This window comes from Mustela putorius, unplaced genomic scaffold (assembly GCF_011764305.1).
Source record: "Mustela putorius furo isolate JIRA1106 unplaced genomic scaffold, ASM1176430v1.1 tig00537227_pilon_pilon_pilon, whole genome shotgun sequence".
In the NCBI taxonomy this organism is placed as follows: Eukaryota; Metazoa; Chordata; class Mammalia; order Carnivora; family Mustelidae; genus Mustela; species Mustela putorius.
This window is the reverse complement of record NW_025422368.1, coordinates 22,496,898-22,523,179: the sequence shown is the minus strand read 5'-3', so window position 1 is coordinate 22,523,179 and position 26,282 is coordinate 22,496,898. Positions and strand designations below refer to the sequence as shown.

General features: G+C 35.9%; 1 protein-coding gene across 9 annotated transcripts in view; it reads left to right on the top strand.

Annotated features, from left to right (window-relative positions):
- LMNTD1 (lamin tail domain containing 1) overlaps nucleotides 1–26,282 on the top strand; it is a 492,088-nt gene that overhangs the window by 12,459 nt on the left and 453,347 nt on the right. For 7 of the 9 annotated variants that reach the window (XM_045073011.1, XM_045073017.1, XM_045073012.1 and 4 more), the window contains exon 2: nucleotides 20,269–20,322. The exons of the other annotated variants lie outside the window; for them this stretch is intronic. The gene's annotated coding sequence lies outside the window, so the exon portion shown is untranslated. The remainder of the gene's footprint in view (nucleotides 1–20,268; nucleotides 20,323–26,282) is intronic. 9 annotated transcript variants of the gene reach the window in all.

The following is a 26,282-nucleotide window of genomic DNA, read 5'->3' as shown; positions in this document are numbered from 1 at the left end:
GCCTACTCTATAATACTACTACAGAAAGTATTTTACAAGATGTTTTTTGTAAAGTATTTTCCCTCAGTATAGACAATAATCAAACTATATAAGCAAGAAGTAATTTTCTTCAGAAAACAAAGCTCTAGATATTTTCAGTTGTTTTCCTTTGATTCTGATAGTGAGTTTCTCTATACATTAAATTAACAAGGCTAATTTAATCTTCCAATCAGAAATAAAATCTGTTTACCAAAGGCAGATATATTTTCCAGAGAATATTCATTTGAAAGGGGTAATGCATTCTGGGCTTCATTATATCTACTAAAGGAAAATAAGTAAAAGAGTACCCATTTCAGAAGCACATTTCTTTGATATAGTATCCTGTGATAATCCTGTGGTAATTTTTCATAGTATCCTGTGATAACTTGGGCCAATTTCAGCTTATGATCAAACGTACTCCTAAGAAACAAGGTTCTTCAGGGGTCACTCTATAATATCATAATGAAAAAAAGGAATAAAGCAAGGTTAACATCATCAAATTTCCAAAAAAAAAAAAAAGAAGAAGAAGAAAGAATCGGACTGAGGGTAGAATCATACATGCCTGCTCATGGTTTATTTTTTTATACCCATAATTGGTATTATACCTAATGGTGTTTCTTTGCTAAATATTTTTGTTTGTATATTTGTTGTTTTGCCCTGTTTTCCTCCCAAAGCAAAAATCACATTTATAATTTAGGTTTGCTTTTTGTAAAGTTCTTCCATCAGAATAGATATTAACAAGATAATAGAAAATATAAAAGTGCCAAACTGGCCTATGGCTAAAAAAACAAGTACGTGGCCTCTAAGTGATGTTAAAGGTGAATTCATTTCTTTCAATCCTAAAATTGAAGAGGTAGATTCTTCTTACAGAAGAATCTAAAATCTCATGAAACTTGTAAAAACTTAGTAAATATTATAATATTCTTAGTAGATATCAGAATCCCAAGTGAGTTCTGGGAAAATACATGGAAGAGGATAAAATAGGCATTAGCCATAGGAACATCATCTTTTCTCTGTTCCTAATAATAGCAAATGCATCTTGGGGTTTTTTGTTTTGTTTTGTTTTGTTTTTTAATACAATACTGAGCTTTAACTCTTTCTGCTGGTACCAAAATAATGTTAGTTGTTATCTAGATCTTCACTTACGAAGTTTTCTACTTCAACTTACACTGACATTGGTGGAATATTGCTTAGTAAACATTTTTGTCCCTCTTCTAACCAGTTCCTGCCTGACTCAGCTGGGTAGAAGCATCATAATGAGCCATCAGAATGACCAAAAAAAAAAAGAAAAAGAAAGAACATGCTTATGGAGGAGCAGGGTGTAATATAGTATGGATTAGAGATCTGAAAAGAACCTTGAGAAGTTTTCTATTTCTTTCTGTATTGAAAGATATAAGCCACACATTATAGGCAATTGACTGCTATGTGACAATTTATGTAGAGGTGTGGTCCAAAAAGTCTGGAGAATTGAGTTCTGATGGTGGTTTTAGTACTACTTAACTCAATGACAATCCAAGCTGGGCCTCAACTTCCTTTTCTGAAATAAGAATGCTGTATCCATGCTTGTTCTCCTGAAGGGAGTCTGTACCTAAAGGATATTACATGGCATACAACTCTTTATTTTCAAATAAAAGTAAAGACGAGCTTAAAGAGAAAACACCATCATAATGGGAAGGAGTAGTAAATGACTGAGGATTATGTGCCTAGGAATATGTGACTAGATGGGAATACATCTAAAACAGAGGTCACCGGGGCGCCTGGGTGGCTCAGTGGGTTAAGGCCTCTGCCTTCAGCTCAGGTCATGATCCCAGGGTCCTGGGATCGAGCCCCACATCGGGCTCTCTGCTGGGCAGGGAGCCTGCTTCCCTTCCTCTCACTGCCTACTTGTGATCTCTCTCCTCTCTCTCTGTCAAATAAATAAAATCTTTAAAAAAAAAAAAAAAAAGAGTTTGGTGAAACTACAGCCAGAGGGCCAAATCCAGCCTACTGCCTGTCTTTTTAAGAGTGGAGAATGATTTTTCCATTTTTAAATTTTTTAAAACCAAAGACTAACATTTTTTAAAACATTAAATTATATGAAATTCAAATATCAGTGTCCATAAACAGTTTTATTGAAACAGAGTCATATTCATTTATGTGTTGTGGATGCTTTCATATTACAACAGCAGAGTTTAGTAGTCATAACAGAGACCAAATGGCCTGCAGAGACTGACATATTTACTATCTAACCTTATTGAAAATAGTTTTCAACCCTATGTCTAAAAGATCCAAGGTAGAAATGTCCAGTGGCAGTTGGAATTTAGATTTTGGGAACGATCCAGAAGAAGCAATAGTTTAAAATGTGGAAGTTGATGAAGTCAAGGAAGAGATTAAAGAGGCCTAGAGAAAGCACCTGGTGGAAGATCACTTTTGACCATTTGGGAGAGGAAGGAATCAGAATCCTTGACAGAAGCAAGGAAGGCACAGTTAGTGCATGGTATGCCTCCTGGAAGCCAAGCAATGGAGTGAGTTCAATATGAGCTGGTAAGAATAGATATGTCCGAAAGAATAAGTAAACTGAGAAGATCTTGGAGTACTGAAAATAAGAACATCTGGCCGTTGTGGGTACTGTGGGGATCTCAGAAGAAATCTGAAGATGGAACTCTAGGAATGTCTGCTACCTAGGAAGGCCCTTGTTCCTTATGAAGGTTTCTTGTTCCATGGGTACATCTCAGGGCCCTCCAAGGAAGGTGATCAGAGAACAGACAAGTGATGTCTGAGCTGTTGCCAATGGGACTAGATCACAAAGAAAATCCCTAGCCACAGAATCTTAACTTGAACCTGGGGTTGAAACAGAGTAGTCCTTTGGAATGGAGCTGAACAATGACTTAACTCATTGACTTTGGATCGGTGGGCTCTTTCCCTCCCTCCTAGGGAAACCGAGATTGAATGAATAATAGCTGTGAAATACTCCCTTGAGAAAAGCCTCCTACACACTAATAAATACTAAATGCTTTTCATTACAGTTTAAGTGAATGACTTGCTTCCCCCAGAATGTCTCATAATGAATGGCAGGAGAATGACATTTCCTCAAAATGTTACACATTAGTACTAATTTATTATAAAAATCATGCATGTCTACAGATTTTGTTGAGTGAAAACTAATTGCATTAGCATTTGGACTGCTGGGAGGGAAATTAATAATTACCTGAACCAATCAATTACTTGAAGGACCTAAGCATTAGGTTAAATTTGTGAAAGGATAATTTCAAAGTATATTTAACAAATAGTGATATTTGGGGTTATTTGAAATGAAAAACACCTTTTTTGTCAGCTCCCATTTTACCTCTTCCCTTTCCCCCTGGTCCCTACCCTTCCCCCATCTCTGCTGCCCCTAAATATTCTTTCAGAGATTCAGCAAAAATAGGAAGGAAAAGACTCACATATTCCAAAAAGCAGATAATTTCCTGGTCTTCATGAAGTAAGAATACTAGCTCTCCCACAGAGAAATAAATTGGATGGCAATTTTAGGATAATTGAATTGCTTGATGCTTTTCACATTGTTGGGAAACCAGTAATGTGAAAACCAATTTTTTTTTTCAGTGCTACCTGTAGTTTCCTGTGATACAAGATTTTTCTGTTTACCTATTAAAGACAAAACACAGAGCAAAGATTTACAGATTTGTGAGTGGGTTTATGTTATACAATGGCTGTGAAAATGAACACCTGGTAAACTAAATTAAAACATACTGAGTTGCCTGGCTTTTCAATAAATCAGATAAAATAATTAGGAATGAACAAAAAATATGTGTAAGAGACTTGTAGATACTTCTTTTAAATCATTTAAGGACAATCATTAACTTCTGTTTCCCTTTTTGGATGGTGATGGGGGCTTTCAGGTATGAAACAATTGATAATGTTAATCAAACAAAATGGTTAGTTGGTAATTGCAAAGGAGATTAAAGCAAAAAAGAGAAGTAACCAGACAGAGACAAGCCATGGAACTGAGCAGAAATGGAGTAATATCTGGTTCTTAAACTTGAATGTGCCTCAGAATCATCTGGACAGCTTGTTAAAGCACAACTTGCTGGGCCCCACCCCCAGAGTTTCTGATTCAGTTAAGTTTGAGATGGGGCCTGAGAGTTTCCATGTCCAAGAAAATTCCAGAAGATGTTGATGGGGCTGGTCCTGGGATTTTAAGAACAAAATTCAGGTTGATTTAGGGTGACAGAAAGGTTTAATAAGAAATTGTTGAAGACTGAGGAGAGATAGAAGATAATTTATTGGAGAAAGTTAAAGGGAAAATAGAATTTTAAAAATGAGGGATGATTAACTCAAAATAATAACAAGGGAAGGCAAACTTTAATTGAATGCAAAGCTTTGCGCTAGGCACTTTACATTCACAGTCCTGCCAGGTTAATAAAATAATGATAACATCCAAAGAGGAACCAGAAGATACTAAAAGAACTTGACAAATATGAATGGATAATGACAAGTATAGCTAAATAATTTTCTAGGTCAACATAGTTAAAAAGTAGTTCTGAGTTGTAAGCCACTTATAAGATAGACAAGGAATAGGACAGATGGAGATCAGAATACCATACTTCTTACTGATTAAGGCTAGAAGGGATAATGTGGCTTAGCAGCACAGCAACTGTGGGTTTCCTAACAATGCAGCTCAGAAATAGGCAGACTTATCCATCAGTCCAGGCCAGATGGACACATCTCCTCTGTGGGGCCTCCCCTTATAAAACTTCCAGCATGGAAGAGAAGACATAAGTACGTGCAAGGAAGGAGAGACTGGCTACGGTTGAGCTCTGCAAACCCTACTAACTCTTCTGAAATCTACCAATCAAATAATTTGCTCCTCATTCCCTGAGTCAGAGTGGTAAAGGGGTGAAGAGGCCAGGAGTGTTGTATCAGCTGAGGTCTCTCTAAATAAAAGAAAACATCAGAATCCAGACAGAGCCTCCTCCTTAAGGGTGGGAGAACCTAGGTTAAAAGTAGACTGTTGGGTGCCTGGGTGGCTCAGTGGGTTAAGCCACTGCCTTTGGCTCAGGTCATGATCTCAGGGTCCTGGGATCGAGTCCCGCATTGAGCTTTCTGTTCAGCAGGGAGCCTGCTTCCCTCTCTCTCTCTGCCTGCCTCTCTGTCTACTGTGATCTCTGTTTGTCAAATAAACAAATAAAATCTTTAAAAAAAAAAAAAGTAGACTGTTTAACTCTACAGCCTGCTTCCTGCCAATGATTCCATTGCTTCTAGAAAGAAAAACACAACAAAGACTGGGTATAGGGAATGTTATTCTTTCCTAAGAATCCCAACAAGATGTAAGATGATGGAACCACATACGTATTTCTGTAACATGGGAACTTGAATCGCTGGTGCTCAACAACTGGTCATTGCCTGCAAAACTAAAAAATTGGAGTTGGGCCTGGCTAGTGGCTGGGTCTCAAGGAGAAGCTGGTTGACCTTGATTTTTTACATGGCTTCCCAGTCTGCTCCTCTTTGATGATTGACCTTTTTGTATCCAGAGGGCATAATTGCTAGTTTATCTTTTCTATATATCTATGTCTGTTAGTTTGTCCCTTGGGTAAATGGCTCAAATGGACATTCAGAAAGGAAATAAGAAACTAAAAAGCAGGATCATTCTACTCAAACAGACTGTGTAGTCAGGCTGATATTTCCAGTAGTCCAGTCTTCTATGAGTCCCCGCTTATTGCATCATCCAAGGCTTGCACTCCATTTCCCACAGAGGTGGAGAGCCTCACTAGTCCTGCCCCTGCCCTGTCTCAACAATGTTCTATCGCACTCCGAGCTCTGTCGTTGGTACACACTTCATCTACCGGGTGTCCCTCATGGAGGGCCCTCCATTTGTCAATATACTTGGGCTCAGTAGAGCACCTCCTTGGCACAGTGAAATTTCTTTAACTCTGACTTTGTTGAAATGCCATTGGAGGCACATTTTAATTAAAGCTGATACTTTATATCCATTAACAACTGCTGCTTCTGTGTATTTAAATTGAGTGCCTTCTATTCAGTTCTGAGGCCTCAAGGATTTTATGCCAACAGGTGAAGTTTTATGTGTGCCTTGAGTTTTTGTTGTTGCTGTTTAAGGGAAAATGTTTGAATTCTGACATTCCTTGCTGAGAATACAGAGGAAGAACCAGCAGATGCCCAGGAACTCAACAAATATGAGTGGATGAAGATGAATATTCAAAGACCAGCAGGAAAACAGTATCTGAGCTGACTGAAGTATAGATCAGAAAATTTAAGCTGAACTCAAACCTATAGTTGGTCAAAATTTTTAGCTGGAAACAGAAGAGAAATACTTAATATATCTTCTCGAAGTTCTAAATACACATATAAAAGTCTTGCCACTTGGAAAAATTTTGTAACTTTTTAAGTATTAATTACCATAAATGTATCATGCTAATTATTTTCTTAATATTAGTAAAATGACTTCAGAATTTTTATTGTCTTAAGTATTTACTGTGCTTAATGAGTGTTCAGTCTATATAAATGCTCATTTAAGTTCAGAAATTTAAATTCAGAGATAGGAAGAATGTGAAGAGATCACAATTCTAATTTATATTCTGGCATAAACCAGTGGTATAATCTTTGGGCAAGCTGGTTTTCTTATATGTGAGATACCGGTTGTAGAGCATTTGGAGATATATCATAAAGGTAAAATGAGATCATGTATACAAAGCTCTGAGAAAAGTCTAAGGTGTTACATGACTTTTAAGTAATATTATCAACATTTTTTATGGTCAAATAGCATAAACTAAAAATGTTTAGCTTAGGGATGGTGAGGCAGAAGTGGCAAATCAAAAGTGTCCTTTGTTATTTGAAGGGTTGCTCTGTTGATCTGGAGGACAGACTTTAAAAGATGGTAGGAATTACAGTCCAGGAGTTTTCAGCGTTATATTAAAAAGCACCATCTCCAACAGTGGAGCAAATGGACTTGTGAGAGAGTGACCCAACTGTCCGTCATGGTGTACCAGCCCAGTTCCTATACGGATGATCAGAGGTGACTTTTATGACATTAGTTGCTCTAATTTATTACTGTACTAAGAAGAGATTTTTAAAAATCTCTCCAACTTTCAGAGCCTTTGTGTCTATGTTCCTGCAACAAACTAATCAATGAACTTTCATTCCATTGACTATGTTTACATGGCATGACATAATCAATTGGAAAAAACATATTCACTTAAATGTAACTTAGCATAATGTGTTCTTCCTAGAGCACAGGAAGGCTGGATGCTTGGTGAACTTACCTTAGCCCTTCTAGGGTGTTCTGAGCCTTCTGAGCAATATGTTAAGTGTCATATGCCATTGACAGTCATTTGATAGTAGCAATAGAAATCCAATTGAAGATAACCTATACTATATTATAGTATGTATCATTCATTTCTTCACATGAGAAATATTCTTTAAATTTTAAATCAAAGAGATCCTTTTCAGAGAAACTAGGATATTTCTTTATTCCAGTAACAAAGCTTCATGTGCGCTCATTGTCCTGGCTGCCAGGATGCTCAATGCGGGTTTGAAACTACCACAGCAACTCTGACAGTGCTCAGAGTTGGCATGTTTAATTTACATCATTTCCTTTTCCAACTTGGTCTGAACTTTCTTTTATCTCTTATAATGTTTTGAGCTGTGTCAGAATTAAAAGGTAATCATATTTTTTAAATAGTCACTGTAGATACCTTCAGCTGATTTCAACAAAAGGCTTTCATGCTGTTCTGTCTACAGGCAATCTTACTATTTTCCACACACACACGCATTTTTTATACACCTATGTCTATTAGTCTTTCCTTAGGCAAATGGCTCAAATCAACATTTGGATAACCTCAGAAAGGAAAAAAGAAACGAAAGAGTAGGATTGGTCTATTCAAACTTTCACCTCATGCCCCCATGGCCACACACAAACATGCACACACACACACACACACACACACACACAATGTCGTATCTCCTCTTCAATACATGCAGCAAACGTACTGTAAAGAACACAGTAAATTATTTGCAATTCTGAAAGCCTTGATAATCAAATAAGTCTGAAGATTATGTTTTTGTGGCAGATGATGTCATGTTTACCAAAAGATCAGAATGACTTGTTGCTTGGTCCTCTAAGTGTTAGGGAACCTGTGAAATAAATTTCTTCAGTCTTTATGAAGGGTTTCCGTGAAGGCCAAAAAGTTTTGGACAGTGAAGGATTTGGGATTCTTTTGATCCTAAAGGTGAATGTTAATTTGAAGTTCAAAGATTTCTAGTCTCTGCCAGTTTTTCTTCCCAGCTTATTTATTCAAATTTTATTCCCGCACTCCTACCTGCAATCCTTATGATAGCACTTAACCCTTTCATTAAGAAGCTTTTGTCCTTTTAAGCTCCTTTGGAGTCAACTACTAGATTTTTGGTTTTCAATTCTATGAATATTTTTTTGCTTTTTTAGAAAACCCTGGAAAGCAGGCAACTTCCTCTTCACAGCCAAACTTGCCACAGATCTAACATGAAAAATCTTTATATTCCATTTTGAATAGTCTGTGTGTCCTCAGTTGTAAGCAACTCAAATCTTTTGAAAAGAGGCTATCTTAAAACAATTAGACAGAAAAATCAATTAATAAGTTCACTGAGCCTCTTATTTTCAATTGTATAGCAATTGGCATATAATTGGCTTTAAAATTTGGGGGCTTGAAATCACAGTAGCTTGATGAGAACCAGTATTATTTACCTAGTTTCAAAGTATCTCCATATATTACTTGTGAAGAGGAAGATTTCTTTAGTTTAGAAGAGTAATTTAATAGCTTTGCAATTGAAAAAAATTATCACAATAAACTGAATTTTACCCACTGGTTTTATTGTCCATTGATAATTTTTTTACCTCCATCATATTTTTCCATATGTGTTAATTTGCATTCTACTATAAGGAAGTATGTATATATATATGTTTTTATTTAGTTGGAATGGATATGGACTCATGGATTTTTATTCAATAGGTTATAATCCATTGCTATCATCATTTTATCCTAGATTTGGCTACTGGGAGCCCCAGTGATTCTTTGGTGTCATTTTGATATAGCCCATCATTTTTATAGCAATCCTGTACTTTCTTGTAAAATAAGCTGTTCCAGGCTCATCCTGTACTTTTTCTGCCCTAGCCCTCAATTTAGCCATTTCTCTAAGCAATCCTATTTCCTTTTAATGGAGAAGGTATGTTTATTGATACTGGTATATCATTGTTTCCTGGTCCTGTCAGAGAAGAAAAAAATAAGGCTCAATAGACAAGTTCACATATTAGAATATAATAGCTCCAATTCCAGTCCAGCACCACAAGCTACAATATATTTCAGCACTGCCCAGTAGATACAAATATGAGCCACATATAACCACAAACTTTCTAGTTGCTGTGTTATAAAAGTAAAAAGAAACAGCTAAAGTTGATTTTAATAAATGTACTATTTAAACCAATATATCAACAAATTTTACCATATCGACATATAATCAACATAAAAAGTTATTAATAAGGTATTTTACATTTTTTGTACTAACTTCCTAATCTAGGGTGCATTTAATGTTGACAGCACATCCTTAATTTGGGCTAGCCATTTTTAAGTGTTCAAAAGCCACATGTAACTAATACCTACCATATTGGATAGCACAGTTATAGTTTTCTTTCTTTCTGTATTACCCAGTCCTTAACAGTGAGAAACCTGGCTCCTGTTATTTTCAAAACCCTAGACTTTTGCTGAAGCCTAGAACATAGGAAGTAGCCTCAGAATGACTAACTTATACTGCTGGGGGGAAAAAACAAACAAAAAAAACCAAACTTACTATTAAAGTTTATGCTGGTTTTCAGTTTTTAAATAAAAAATATGGAATGAAAGCCACAAATCTTGAGGGTGCAATTCAATGAATTTTGGTTTGTTGCTTATTCTTTTTAAAAAAGTTTTTATTTTAATTCCAGTTATTTAACATATAGTCTTATAATAGCTTCAGCTGTACGATATAGTGATTCAACAATTCCATACATCACCTGTCTCATCAAGACAGAAGCCCTCCTTAATTCCCATCACCTAATTCCCCTACAGACTTCCCTTCCTGTAGCCATTAGTTCGTTCTCTGTAATTAAGAGACTGTTTCTTGGTTTGTCTCTCTCTTTCTCTCTCTCTTTTTTTTTTCTCTCTATGCTCATTTGTTTTGTTTTTTAAATTCCACATGTGAGTGAAACATATGGTATTTGTCTGTCTTTGACTGACTTATTCCTCTACGTCCATCCACATCCTTAGACATGGAAAGATTTCATTCTTTTTTATGGCTGAGTAATATTCTATTATATATATAATATATATTATATTATATATATTATATATATATATTATAAAGTGTATGTATATACACTTTATCCATTCATCAGTTGAGGGACATGTAATCTGCTTCCATATCTTGACTATTGTAAATACTGTTGCCATAAATATCAGGGTGTATCTGGTTTTTGTATCCTTTGGGTAAATACCCAATAGTGCAATTGCTGGATCTTAGAGTAGTTCTATTTTTAACTTTGAGGAACCTCCATACTGTTTTTCCACAGTGACTGTACCAGTTTGCATTCTTACCAATTTAGTGCATGAGGGTTGCTTTTTCTCCACATCCTCACCAACACCTGCTGTTTCTTTATACTATAGATTTTAGCCATGTTGACAAGTGTGAGATGATATGGCATTATAGTTTTGGCTTGCATTTCCCTAATGGTAAATGATCATGATTCTTGTGGCCAGTTTTATTTGTTTGTTGGCCATCTGGATGTGTTTTTGGAGAACTGTTTGTTGATGTCTTCTGCCCATCTTTTTAATTGGATTATTATTTTGGGGGTATTGAGTTTTATAAGTTCTATATATTTTGGATACTAACCTTTATTGGATATGTCATTTGCAGGTATTGTCTCCTTTTCCATAAGTTGTCTTTTAGTTCTACCAATTGTTTTATTTGCTATGCAAGAACTTTTTATTTTGATTTAGTCCCAATAGTTTATTTTTGCTTTTGTTTTTCTTGCCTTGGGACCTATCTAGAAAAAAGTTGCTATGGTGCATATCAGAGAAGTTACTGCCTGTGCTCTCTTGTAGGATTTTGATGGTTTCAGTTCTCATATTTAGGTATTTAATCCATTTTGAGCTTATTTTTTTGTATGGCATAAGAAATGTCCAGTTTCTTCTGCATATTGCTATCCAGTTTTGTGAACACCATTTGTTGAAGACACTGTCTTTTTCCTGTTGAATATTCTTTCTTGCTTTTTCAAAGATTAATTGACCACATAGTTTTGGGGGTTTTTTTCTGGATTTTCTATTCTGTTCTATTTATCTGTGTGTTTATTTTCATACCAGTACCATGCTAATTTGATGACTGCATCTTTGTAATATAACTTGACATCCAGAATTGTGATGCTTCCAGCTCTGCTTTTCTTTTTCAGGGTTGCTCTGGCTATTCAGTCTTTTGTGGTTCCATATAAATTTTTGGATTATTTGTTCTTGTTCTGTGAAAAATACTATTGGTATTTTGATAGGGATTGCATTAAATGTGTAGATTGCTTTGGATTGTATAGACATTTTAATAATACTGTTTTTCCAGTTCATGAGCATAGAATGTTTTTCCATTTCTTTGTGTTGTCTTCAATTTCTTTCCTCAGTATTTTACAGTTTTCAAAATATAGTTCTTTCACTTGTTTGGTTTAAGTTTATTCCTAGGTATCTGATAATTTTTGGTATAGTTGTAAAGAGATCATTTTCTTAATTTGTCTTTCTGCTGCTTCATTATTAGTGTATAGAAAAGCGACAGATTTCTGCACATTGATTTTGTATCCTTTCTCTGTCCCCTCATTGAATTCATTTATCAATTCTAGGGCGTTTTTGTTTGTTTGTTTTTTGGTGGAGTTCTTTCAGGTTTTCTATATAGAATATCATGTCATCTGCAAATAGTGAAACTTTTACTTCTTCCCCGCTGATTGGGATGCTTTATGCTTTGTTGTTGTTGTTTTTGTTGTTGTTTCATTGCTGTGGCTAGGACTTCCAGTACTGTGTTGAATAAAAGCAATGAGAGTGGAAATCCTTGTCTTGTTCCTGACCTTAGGGGGAAAGTTCTGATTTTTGCCCCTTATGGATGATGTTAGCTGTGAATTTTTCATATATAGCCTTTACTATGTTGAGGCATATTCCCTCTAAACCTACTTTGTTGAAGTTTTTTTTTTTTTTTTTAACATGAATGGATGTTGTAATTTATCAAATGCTTTTTCTGTGTCTATTGAAATGATCATATGGTTCTTATCTTTTTTCTTATTGATGTGATGTATCATGTTGATTGATTTGCAAATATTGAACCACCTTTTCAAATCAGGAATAAATAATACTTATTATAGTGAATTATTTTTAAATGTATTATTGGATTTGGTCTACTAGTATATTGTTGAGGATTTTTGCATCTGTGTTCATCAGAAAAATTGGCTGCAATTCTCTCTTTTGTGGTATCTTTATCTGGTTTCGGTATCAGGGTTATCCTGGCCTCTAGAATGAGTTTGGATATTTTCCTTTCTTTTCTATATTTTGAAATAGTTTGAGAAGAATAAGTATTAACTTTTCTTTAAATGTTTTGTAGAATTTGCCTGTGAAGCCATCTGGTCCTGAGCTTTTGTTTGTTGGGACTTTTTTGATTGCCAATTCAATTTCTTTGCTGGTAATCAGACTTTTCAAAATTTCTATTTCTTCCTCTTTCTGCCTTGGTAGGTTATATGTTTCTAGGAATTTATCCATTTCTTCTAGGTTGTTCAATCTTTTGGCATAAAGTTTTTCATAATGTTCTCATAATTGTATTTCTGTGGTGTTGTTTATTATTCCTTCTTTTAGATTTTGTTTATATGGTAAATCTGGCTAGAGGTTTATCAAATTTAGTGCTCCTTTCAGAGAACCAGTTCCAGATTTCATTGATCTGTTCTATTGTTTTTTAGTTTCTACATCATTTATTTCTGCTCTAACCTTTATTATTTTCTTCCTTCTACTGACTTTAGGCTTCATTTGTTCTTTTTCTAGTTCCTTTAAATGTAAGGTTAGGTTGTTTATTTGAGATACTTCTTGCTCCTTGAGGTAGGACTGTATTGCTGTAAACTTTCCTTGTAGAACTGCTTTTTCTGCATCCCAAATGTTTTGGACCATTGTGTTTTCATTTTCATTTGTTTCCATGTATTTTTTTAATTTCTTGTTTTATTTCCTGGTTAAGCCATTCATTGTCTAGTAGCATGCTATTTAACCTCCACGTATTTCTGGTCTTTCTGGATTCTTTCCTCTGGTTCACTTCTAATTTCAAACATTTTTGGTCAGAAAAGATGCATGGTATGCCTTCGGTCTTCTGAATTTGTTGAGGCTTGTTTTGTGGCCTAAAAGGTAATCTACTTTGGAGAATGTCCCATGTGCACTTGCAAAACAATGTGTATTCTGCGGCTTTAGGATGGAATGTTCTGAATATATGTATTAAATCCATCAGATCCAGTGTGTCATTCAAACCTGCTATTACTTGTTGATTTTCTATTTAGATGATGTTTCTGTGGATGTACCTGGAGTGTTAAAGTCCCCTACTATTTTTGTATTATTATCACTTAGTTCCTTTATGTTAGTTATTAACTGTCTTGTGTATTTAAGTGTTCCCATGTTGGGTGCATAAATATTTACAATTATTACATCTTCTTGTTGGATTTTCACTTTTATGATTATATAGTGTCCTTCTTTGTCTTGTTATAGTCTTTGTTTTAAAACTTATTTAGCCCAATATTAAGTATTATGACTCTGGCTTTCTTTTGACATCCATTTGTATGATGTTTCTCTATCCCCTTACTTCAATCTTCAGGTGTCTTTTGGTCTATAATGAGTCTTCTGTGGGCAGTCTATAGATAGGTGTTTTGGGTTTTTTTTAATCCATTCTGTCACACTATGTCTTTTTATTGGAGGATTTAATACATTTACATTCAAAGTAATTATTGATAGCTATGTATTTATTGCCTTTTTGTTACCTATTTTGTGATTGTCTCTGAAGATTTTCTCTGACATTTTCTTTCTTTCACGGTTTGCTATTTTTCTTTAGTGATATATTTGGATTCCTTTCTCTTTATTTTTTACATATTTATTAGTGGTTTTGATTTGTGATTACCTTTAGATTTGTATATAACATCTTCTACATATGGCACTCTATTTAAAATTGATGTTCACTTAAGTTCAAGCCCATTCTTTATTCTTCTCCCCACCTATTAGGTATATGGGTTCATATTTTACATCCTATGATTTTGTGAGTTCCTTGACTGATATTTTGCAAAAGCACTCGTTTTTTTTTTTTTAAGATTTTATTTATTCATTTGACAGATAGAGATCACAAGTAGGCAGAGAGGCAGGCAGAGAGAGAGAGGAGGAAGCAGGCTCCCTGCTGAGCAGAGAGCCTGATGGAGGGCTCGATCCCAGGATCCCGGGATCATGACCTGAGCCGAAGGCAGAGGCTTTAACCCACTGAGCCACCCAGGTGCCCCCAAAAGCACTCGTTTTTACTGCTTTTGTGTTTACTACCTCATACTGTCACTTTTGGTCTTTCCTTTCCACTCAGAGTCCCCTTCAATATTTCTTGCTGGTCTTGTTTAATGATCATAACTCCTTTAGGTTTTGTTTGTCTGGAAAACTCTGTATCTCTTCTATTCTGAATGATAGTCTTTTTAATTTTTTTAAAGATTTTATTTATTTATTTATTTGACACAGAGAGAGAGATCACAAGTAAGCAGAGAGGCAGGCAGAGGGAGAGGGGGAAGCAGGCTCCCTGCTGAGCAGAGAGCCTGATGTGGGACTTGATCCCAGGACCCTGAGACCATGACCTGAGCCCAAGGCAGAGGTTTAACCCACTGAATCACCCAGGTGTCCCCTGAATGATAGTCTTGCTGGATAGAGTACTCTTGGTTGCAGATTTTTCCCATTCAGCACTTTGAATCTATCATGCCACTCTGTTCTGGCCTGACAAGTTTCTGCCAAAAAATATCTCCTGACAACCTTATGGGGTTTCCCTTGCTTATCTGTAACTGTCTTCCTCTACCTTGCTGCTTTTAAAAGTTTTTCTTTATGACTATATTTTGCCATTTTAATTGTAATATGCCTTGGTGTGGGTCTGCTTTTATTGATTTTATTGGGGATTCTCTGTGCCTACTGGATCTGGATATCTGTTTCTGTTCCCAGATCAGGGAAGTTTTCAACTATTACTTCTTCAAGTAAATTTTCTGCTCCCCCTTCTCTCTCCTTCTTCTGAGACTCCTATAATATTAGTGTTATTACATTTGATGGAGTCACTAAGTTCCTTAAGTGTGTATTCTCATTTTGCATAATTCTTTTTTCTTTCTTTTATTCATCTTTATTACTTTCCATTACTCAGTCTTCTAGGTCATTAAATCATTCCTCTTCTTCTTCCAGCCAACTTTTCATTGCATCAGATGTGCTTCTAATCTCATGTAATGTACTCTTCATCTCTGATTGGTTCTTTTTTATCATTGTAGTAAGGGTCTCACTGATGTCTTCCACTCTTTTCTCAAGTCCAGTGAGTATCCTTATAATCATTGCTTTAAATACTCCATCAGGTATGTTACTATTTTGCTTAGATCTCTGGCTGTGGCCTTGTCCTTTTTTTCATTTGGGACAAATTGCTCTGTCTTCTCATTTTGTCTAAGTCTCTGTGCTTGTTTCTCTATGTTAGGAAAGTCAACTACATCTTCTGTTCTCAAGGGTAAGGGCCATATGAAATAGAGGTCCTGTAGTGTTCCCTATTTCGCAGGGCTTAGCACTTCAGGGAGTGTTTTCAATGTGTGCTTCATATGCTCTGCTATTTCATCTTGGCCACTTTATCCTTCAACCTGGTCATCTGCAAGGACGCTCTTTGCCTGTTGTGGGCAGTGTTTAGTTTGACCTGAATGTGGCACATTTAACTAGGTGTGCTCTGTTCTGCTTGTGAAGTGAGATCTGTTGTTGCTGCTGCTGGAACTGTGGCCCTACAAAATTCCTGGGTCATGAGATGCAGTGTTGAAAGGGGTCATCTTTAGGGGGTAGGCACTCACTATGATTGGACTGAAGCAAGTGCGACTGGGAAGGGCAGTTTTTTTTTTTTTTTAAGATTTTTTCTTTATTTATCTGACAGAGATCACAAGTAGGCAGAGAGGCAGGCAGAGAGAGAGGAGGAAGCAGGCTCCCTGCAGCGCAGAGAGCCCGATGTGGGGCTCGATTCCAGGCCCCGGGGATCATGACCTGAGCGGAAGGCAGAGGCTTAACCCACTGAGCCACCCAGGTGCCCTGTGAAGGGCAGTTTTGCTGGAGTTGGGGGAGAGAGTAGTGTAAGCAAGTTGAGTAGCGAGTGTCAGTGCTGAGCTGGTTGCCACAGGTGGCCCTGTGCTTATGCTGGTGGCAGGAGAGGGAAATGGCGCCTTCTAATTCCTTTGTTCCCAGAGCAGTCTCTCAGTGATTGTTGCCTCTCTGAGACATGCTCTGAAGAGAGTAAAATAAGCTTCCCACTGTGCCTTAGGTGCTATTCAGATTGCTGTTTCCACACTGTATGGCTGTACATCTGTGGGCTGCTTGCTCTGCCTTCTCTCCAGGAATAGTGCAATGCCCTCAGGGCTCTATCTCAGCCAAGCCTGCTGACCCTTAAAACTCTAGGGTTTAAGCCCTACTTGCTCCTTGCAAGAAGTTGTAAAATTAGGCCCCTCTTGCTTTCCCAGCCAATTGCTATGTGGACCTGTCTTCCCCACACACTCCACCATGTGCCAGCCCATCCCTTGCCCCTCTCTGTGATCTTGGCTTCTTCCCCCACCCCAGGGACCACGATCTGTCTCTCTTCCAAACCACATGTCTGCAATTGCCACTTTCCTCAGTGTGACTTCTCAATCTTCAGTTGTGAAGCCTGTTCTGCCAGTCTCCTGGTTAACTTCTGAAGCTCTTAGGATGATTTGACTGCCATCAGTAGCATTTGTGGGATGAGGTGAGCACAGGGTCCTCTCATTCTTTCGCCACCCCTCATTGAAAGGGAAACTGCAATTTAATGAGTTTTAATCAGTGAATATACCTATGTAAGCCACATCTCTATTCTTTTCTTTTCTTTTTTTTTTTTTTTAAGATTTTTATTTATTTATTTGACAGAGAGACAGCAAGAGAGGGAATACAAGCAGGGGGAGTGAGAAAGGGAGAAGCAGGCTTCCTGCTGAACAGGAAGCCCAGTGCGGGGCTCAATCCCAGGATCCTGGGATCATGACTTGAGGTGAATCACACAAGCACCCCTACATCTCTGTTATTTTCAGCACTCCAGAAATTTCCCCTGTACTCCTTCCTAGTTAGTCACTTAACCCTTCAAGAGGCAAAAACTTATCCAATCTTTTTCACCATAGAGATTTTTTTCTAGAATTTCATGTAAATGTAATCACGGTATTGTCTTTTGTGTATTATTTTTTGTGTGTGTCTGACTTTCTCTCAGTATAGTGTCTGAGATTCATTTATGTTGTTGCCTGTATCAATAGTTTGTTTTTATCACTGAATAGTATTGCATTGTGTAATTATAAACAATTTGTTTATCCGTTTCACTGTTAATAGGCATTTGAGTTATTTCCAGTTTGAGCTAATATGAATAAAGTTGCTAATTTTCTGTTGGACATAGGTTTTCATTTGTCTTATGTAAGTACCTAGGAGTGGAATTACTAGGTCATAGGTGAGATAATTTTCTTTTCTATGTTTAAATAATGTTGACATTTAATGTTATTAACTATTCTATGCTGAATTCATTGACATACTGTTATCTACAGTTTGGCTTTAAGAGCTGAGTAATGACATTTATAATATCTTGACAATTTTTCATGGTGGGTCAAAGAGCATGCCAGGATAATATTTTCTTCTTTTTAGGGCCATTAACATTGCACTCTTTCCACCTTTTGCACTCCCCATCTCCCCTTCTTCCTTCTTGGATTGGCTGTCTCCTACTCATCCATCAGGCCTCACCTTAGACTCTTTTCCTCCTAGAAGTCTACCCTGACCTTCCCAGTCTGGGTGAGATGACCCTCTAAGAACTCCTTCATTTTCTTCTATCATGATTTGTGTCATCCAGCTTTGTGAACATTGGTTTATATGTCCCTCTTCACTTTTCTATTGTGAGCTCTTAGAGAACAAAAATTATTTACTATTTTTCTTTGCATATCTGTTCTCTAAGCATGTTTGACTTAATAGTTCCTCAGCAAATGTTGGTCGATTGAATAATTAAAAGTGATGTAATTTACTCAAGGTCCATAGTGAGTTAAAGGTAGAACAAAAATTTGAAGTTTTGCTTTTTATTTTTATTTTTTTAATTTTTAAAAGATTTTTATTTTTATTTATTTGAGAGAGAGAGGGGGATCACAAGTAGGCAGAGAGGCAGGCAGAGAGAGGGGGGAAGCAGGCTTCCTGCCGAGCAGAGAGCCCGATGTGGGGCTCAATCCCAGGACCCCAAGACCATGACCTGAGCTGAAGGCAGAGGCCCAACCCACTGGGCCACACAGGTGCCCCGAAGTTTTGCTTTTTAAATTAATTTTTTTCCTCCTAATTTTTTGGGTTAAGAATTTTTTAAAGCTGAAATAAAATAAAATATTTTCCAGAATTATTTTAGATAAAGAGAGACACTAGTAAATCCCTAGATATCAGATGTTAAGTATCCCAGAGACAAATAGTTGGGACCAGTGGTGATATCATTTTCTATGCAAGTGGACAGCAGAACCTGTGAGTTCAGAACCTCAATAGAGCTTGTGGAGTGAAGGCAGGTAAAAGGCGAGAGTAGGACCCATGGGGATGAGGATCACTGGGGACATTGAGTCCCTTCCCAAGGGCTGCTCTTCCTAATGAGAACAGAGCACTGGCATCAATTACAGTAATAGATAACACGATTTTACTCACAATCTACATTTAGGTCACTTTGCCAGATTCTTCAGTATCCCTGGTATCAAGTTGACCAACTAATTTCATACCTAGATAATACTTGGGGAGAAGTAGCTGCAAAATGTACAGTCGTGTTTATAGACAGACATGTGTAGGCAATAATACTATTGTCAGTCACTGTCAAACAAAACAAACTTTCTTATTGTTTTCTTCCCCAGCCATTGTTCTAAGGGATATTTCAGCTATATTATAAAAGCTGGGATGGTACTATGTTCATTATTCTTTAATTCCTGCTGAGATTGAAATGGAATTCTAGCTGTTAAGAATTGCAGAGTGGGACCAAACAAAACAAAATGACAACAAAGACCCAAAAATGTTAAGTCTGATGTTGAAGCTTCTGATCAATTCAAACTCCATCATCTGACTTTTATTTATCATATTTTTCTAGACGGCAGAAAGGTTGACTAAAGCACATTAGTGAGGTTGTTAATAATAGTAAATCCAGTTTTCCTGGGTTCAACCAGGATGTATTTATTTTTACTTAGAACAGCAGTAGTACCAGTGAAGCAAATTTTTTTTTATATTCAATCTCTCTGCTATGTTTATAAATAATCACAAGTCTTGATTATTGGACTGGTTTTTAATCTTTTCTCAGAGTTAAAACCTTCCCCTCTAGCCTTCCATTTGTTTTCTTTTTCCCTGCTGCTTGCCTGTCTTTTTTTGGATTCAGCCAAGTTCCCTAAGTCATGTTGATTATAGATTGGAATCTGATTGCATGTGTAGGATATATTTATGATTATAAAACATTTTAAAAATCTGATACCCAAAGACTTTTAGCAAAATTTAGTCAATCCTCTTTCAATTAGTGATTCCAGAAAGTGTCACAGAATTAATCCAAAAAAGCAAATTGCATGCTTTAATTTTTTACAAGACAAATATTTTTCATTTCCCAAAGTGACAAATAACTTAAAACAGTAGGAAAATTGATTGGTCACCTTTAGCAGCATCACAAATTAGTTTGCTGATTAAAAAAAATCAATTACCGTAAAAATATTGATGATAATACTTGGCATCTTTGTACTACTTTCCACCAAATTTTGCAGGCATGAACTATGCTACTTCAAACCCTATAAATTCAGTTAATACTATATCTATATTAATAAATACACAGTATTAAAAATAAATATTACTTTCAAAAATGAGTAAGGATCCTGTTCTTTCCAAGTAGAGAGATAAAATTGAGCTAGGAAGCTACATTTTTTGTTTGTACATGTAATATAACCTGATTTATTAGTCAGAGCTGTTCTATTTTCTCTTCTTCCAGACTATCTTGGAAGGGGAATTATGAGTTAGGAAGCAAAGAGGGGGCCAACCTAAGGTAAGCTCCAGCTTTGCCTGTAATCAGATTAAATAACATCCTCATGTTAATTGCCTCTTTAAGCATTTCCCTTGATTGTTGGTAAATTGCTCCATGCCATCAAGAGAATATATTTTATAGGGTCTGGCTACCATGAATATCAGTCATGACTTTCTTCAAATTAAGAGAGGTGTTTATGAATTGGTTTTTTGGCACATCATTATGTGAGATATCTGTCTAAAGACTTTATATGAAAGGGATATAGACATTAGATCCTATATATTTCAGTTGTTTTTCTTCATGTACTCTTCATTTGAGATTTTTTTCTAGTATATTCTTTTTTCAATAAAGAAGTAATTACACTTACATTTTTAACATTAATGACATGAATTTAAGTTTTGAAATGTTGGGAAATAGATTGGTCTATATTGTAACCAATATTAGAGGAATTTCCAGTGACAGGTATAATGATAGTCATTGATGAAGAATAGGGGTTACACCTCTATTGAACCTGAAAATATTCTCTGTTGTGACTCATATCAAATAGAATATTTAATTCACATAATCATTTGATATCTGTACTGAGAAGCCAATGGAAATAAATGGGAAGATAATTTGGAAAGAATTGTGGGGTCATTTCAAAGAAGGGTCTTACTAACAATTGAGAGTCCTTTATACCTTGATCTTACCAGTCCTGTTAATTCTCAAGTTTGAGTAAAACCCCATTATACATATCCAGTGTCCTATTCCTCGGTTACTATTTCTGGAGTTCACTCTCTCTGTACTGCTAATCTAAATTCTGTCAAACTTTTAATGTACTTTGGTAGATTTTTAATTGATCTGTAGTTGTTTTCCTATCAGTAAATCTGATAGTAAAACTCTCTATCACATCAGGTAGAAGATAGAGTCAGACATATCCAGATGAGTCCCATGAGTACCACCAAAGGGCAAAAGCATTGTATATGAAGCTGGAGGGCACATTTCAGGGATCAGTCCTAGTGGGGACCCAAATCATAGCCCAGACAGTGAGATCAAAGTCACAACTTCAAACACAGTACCAGATAGAGAGTGGAAATTGAACAATAAATCAGTAAAAAATTGTCTGGAAAATCCCCACATATTTGGAATTTAAACAACACATTCTAAATAATTTATGGGTGAAAGAAGAAATCACAAGAAAAATTGGAATATATTTTGAACTGAGTGAAAATGAACATACAGCACAAAAACTTGTTGGATGAAACCGAAGCAATGCTTATAGACAAATTTATAACATTATAGCTTATATTAGATGAGAAGAAAGGTCTCAAGTCAGTGATTTTAAAAAACCTGAAAAAGAAGAGCAAATTTAGCTCAAGATAAGCAGAAGGAAGGAAATAATGAAGATAAGACCAGAAATGACTGAAAGAGTAAACAGAAAAACAACAGAGAAAAATCAGTGAAATTAAAACGGTTTCTTTTGAAAGATTAAAAATACTGATAAGACTTTATCCAGATTGAGCAAGGAAAAAGAAAGGGAGAAAACACTGATAACCAATATTACAAATGAAAAAGGGAACCTAATTACAGATCCAACAGATTAGATTATGTGTTTTACACATTCAATGAGCCTATCCTTAATTTGGTTTCCATTAGCACTGGCATATAAAGGATAATAAAGGTATATTATGAGGAATTTATATGAAATTGACAAACTCCTAAAGAGACCCAAACCACCAAAGCTCACTGAAGAAGAAATAGAATACATAAATAGCCCAATATCTATAAAAGTAATTAAATTTGTATTCATTTAGCTGGGTCCAAACTAGATTCAAAGCTATTGTGCAATAAGATGCTCAAGGCTGTTGAACAAAAACTCTCCTACTGTTCTACCTATTCATTTTAAAATGTCTCTTTGAACTCATCCAACCAGTTTTCTGTCCCTCTGGACTTTGAGGAAAAGTATTCCTAGTCACTGATTCCCAAATATACTTGGTTTTATTCATGCAAGCAAGATGATAGGAATAAAGTGAATCATAGAAAACTTCACAAAGGAAATAAAATTTTATTTGGTTACTAAAGGATAAGGAGAAAAGGTTGTACAGCAGTGGTAGTGCTATACTAGAACATTCTTGATAGATGTCCATAATGGCTTCCATCCAGCGGAAGGGCTTCAAAAATGGAAACTATAGCCTAGAGTGCTGCATTTCTATATCTGGAGAGCTGTTGGAAACCAAGATTAATAGAGATTCAGTAAATACCCAGAAAGATAATTTACTGTGGAAAGGTTTATTTTCTTGTAAGGATAATTTGGTCAGATCAAGATTTTGAGGAAGATTCTTAAAAAGTTATCAGGGGAATGAACAACAAATTCTAACATAGATAAATGACTAGCTTGGGACCTCAAATAAAAGAAGAATAAGTAAGTATTTTCTAAATAATATAGAAGTGCAAGTAGTGGGATTACCTGGGATCAGTACCAGAATTGGACTTATTTAAAATTTATATAGATGAGTGAAAACTTCAAATTTATGAATGATACATTTTTTTCTAGATGGAAGGATGCCAGGTACACAGAAAATCTGAGGCAGTGTCTCAGAGGCAGAGAGTTAAAGGACAGGAAAGTGTCAAATGAGCTTCTTTCTGACAAACTTAAGTTATTACACATTTATGTAAAAATAATTCAAGCTGTGTTCATAAAATGATGAGTTTCAGTAACACTTCCAAGAAAGAATTCAGAAGTCAGTGTAGACTATTCCTATTCTCCTGTTTCTAAAAAGAATATTAAATACCTAGAAAAAGAGGATATAATATATTTTTGTGTGCGCTTGTGAATTTATTTTAACATCATTTGCAAGGTTCCTCAAGTTCCCACAAGTGTCACCAGGTACCATAAATTGCCTAGAAATGACACAGTATTACATTATTCCTAAGATTCCATTAAATTAGGGAAATAAGGAGTCATCATTTTAAGAAATCCAACAAAGAGTATCTTTGAGTAGATGGCAGTGATGAAACACAAGTTGTAATTTGTAATTACATCTATGAGTATAGTCACATATTTACGTCTTGATTTTAGTCAGCATGAAATAATTATGTGTTCCAGATTGGAGTGCATTCAAAGTTCTGTTTAAAAAGTTCATGCAGATTTCCCACTTTGCTCTAAGAAAAATCTGCTCCTAATATTATGTTCCCCTCTGGCATGCCATAAATGGACACCCTAGATATCAGAATAGCTAATAAGTAGAACAACTTAAGAATAGCTTCTCACAAATCAAACTGGAACAAATGTGAGATCCACATAGCAGCAACCAAGTATATGCTTCCCCAAATCATACATCACACATTTAAGCTTTGAGTATATCCTATTAACAAATTCAGGTTTGATCCTCTCTGTGGGCTTTACTAGTAAGTTTAAGAAATGAAAATGGCTTTACAAGATCAAGAAAACTAAGTAGAATATTAATCAAAGAACATTTAACCCACACTTTCCTCATAGAATAGGAGAGCCATAATTTTTCTTTGGCTTAGGTCTCATACACCTGGAGGCAGCATTTAGGTAAGCATAAGAAGATTTTCTAGATTTTCTTTCATCTTTTTTCAGCAGCTTGTAGATTTATGATTTTACATTAAAAAATTCAGACTTGAAAATTGCTTTCATGGCTACTTCTTCAGATAGATCCATGCTTATGTCAGGCAGTAAAAATAGTGAATATTCATGTGACAGGGTGGGACACAAGGAGATTGAATTCATGATGACAATTACAGGTGATAAAATTCTTGTTTTCCCAATGAATTTTGGAATACTATATCAAAAACTAATGATGTATTGTACGGTAACTAACATAACACAATAAAAAAATGGAAATAAGGAACTCTTAGAAGCACACCACATATTTTATGCATATGTTCACATATCATACATATATATGTGTGTGTATATATATATTCATTATTCACTATTTAATGATATTTCTGGTATTTCCAATGGCTGGAATTCCAAAATAAAGACAGAAAATTTATTTTAGCATATTAAATTTAAATTTGTCTTTGCCGTTTTTCAAAATAAGTCTGTATCATAAAATTAAAAAACAAAACAAAACACAATTCTTGTTTTCCTGCTCAGAATTCTAGGGGGTTCACTATTCAGTTGCCCCACCCCTTACTTCAAATTCCTTCACCTTCATATACTAAGAGGTATGTGTACTTCTTAGAAGTTCTTGAGGAAGGAACTTGGTCTCAGAGTAGTTTGGGTCCCATAGGAAATAAGCTGAATTTATTAAGTATAAGAGCACAAACATTCTATAGGTTTCACTAAAATGCCTTCTAGTTCAGTGGATTAACTCAGGTAATCTCTAAAGAATCTCAGATATGGTCTTTCGTGCACACCCATAAAAAATCTCTGACAGTGACTGGGCTTGTTCTGAGTGGGAGAAATAATAAATAGATCTGTGTGAAGTAAGTGATTCATGTTTCTGACTTCACTTCTTTTATTACATACTCAATGATCTATGATGACATAGCTCAGCAGAGAGTATTAAACTTAAGTGCTATTGGAGATGAGCATCGTTGGGTAAGGAAATGTGCCCAGGACTCAGAGTGACCACTGCATGTGAGTCCTGGCTTTGGCATGTGCCCTGGAAAAGTTCTCTGAACCAATCTAAGTCCCCTCATTTGCAGATAGGAGTAATATCCACAATAACAACATTTCTACTCCTCTGTTGGTTTTCCATCATGAAGACGGAAAATGCTATTTGAAAATACTTTGTAATCTGTAAAGCACTCTCTAATGTTCATTATTGATATTGTCCCTTGTATTTGATAACAACACTCATGCTGCTGCTATTTCCCAGGCCAGTGTTCTGCTTGCCTTGGGATGGATTATGAATTGAAGTGGACAATGACTGGCATTTTATCATACCCTTCTGCTTTCTATGCACATGTTGTCTAGAAGTACACAGTGTAAAAATGCTTGGCAAGGATCCAATCATTTTTTCAAGAGCTGGGGCCAAGTTTCTCTTTCACATCCTGCAGCACTAATGTAAGCTCAGATTCCCCTCTACATATATATTCTACATATATGTAGAGAATATCTCTATGTATCTCTCTATAGATATGTAGAATATCTCTACATATATCTCTACAGTCCTGCCTTCAATCTATTTTAATCCTTTTGTGAATATGTTATATTAACAAAAAAGAGTTGATATCTTCCAGATCATCATAGCTGCAAGTACCAAATATGCAAAATAACACTTTGTCTCCATAATACATCTTTTTTTTTCCTTTTTAAAGATTTATTTTGATATAGTGTTCCATGAGTCATTGTTTGCATATAAAACCCAGTGTCATGGAACACTACATCAAAAACTAATGATGTACTGTAGATGACCATTATAACACAATAATAAAGAAAAAAAAAGATGGTGCAGATAATTAAATTGACTTGTCCATTTAAAAAATAACCTACAAAACAAGAAAAAAATTATTTATTTGAGGGAAAGAAAAAGAGAGAAAATGTGAATGGGGAGAAGGGGCAGAAGGAGAGGGAGAGAAATCCTCAAGCAAACTCCCCATTGAGTGCAAAGCCTGACTCTGGGCTTGATCCCAGGACCCTGAGATCATGACCTGAGCTAAAATCAAGAGTTGGACACTCAACTGACTGAGCCACCCAGGCACGCCTCCATAGTATATAGTATATCTTTATATATGAGCCAGTGCTATTCAGGCCAAGACCTAGGCCCTGTCCTCTATGTGTTCCTTTGTTTGCCAGAGAAGCTTTCTCAAAGTAAGGGATCAGAGCCCAAGGGAAAAGTGCAGATCAGTGGAGAACACAATGGAGAGCTCAATGTTCCTGTCCTTTCTAGCTCCTCTGTGTAGGGCCATTACATCTCTGATTATCTCTATGTGGTATCCTTGCACAGACAGAGTTTTAGAGAGGCAACTTGACAGAAACTCATACGCTATGTAAACACATGGCATTTACATATATGTAGATATAT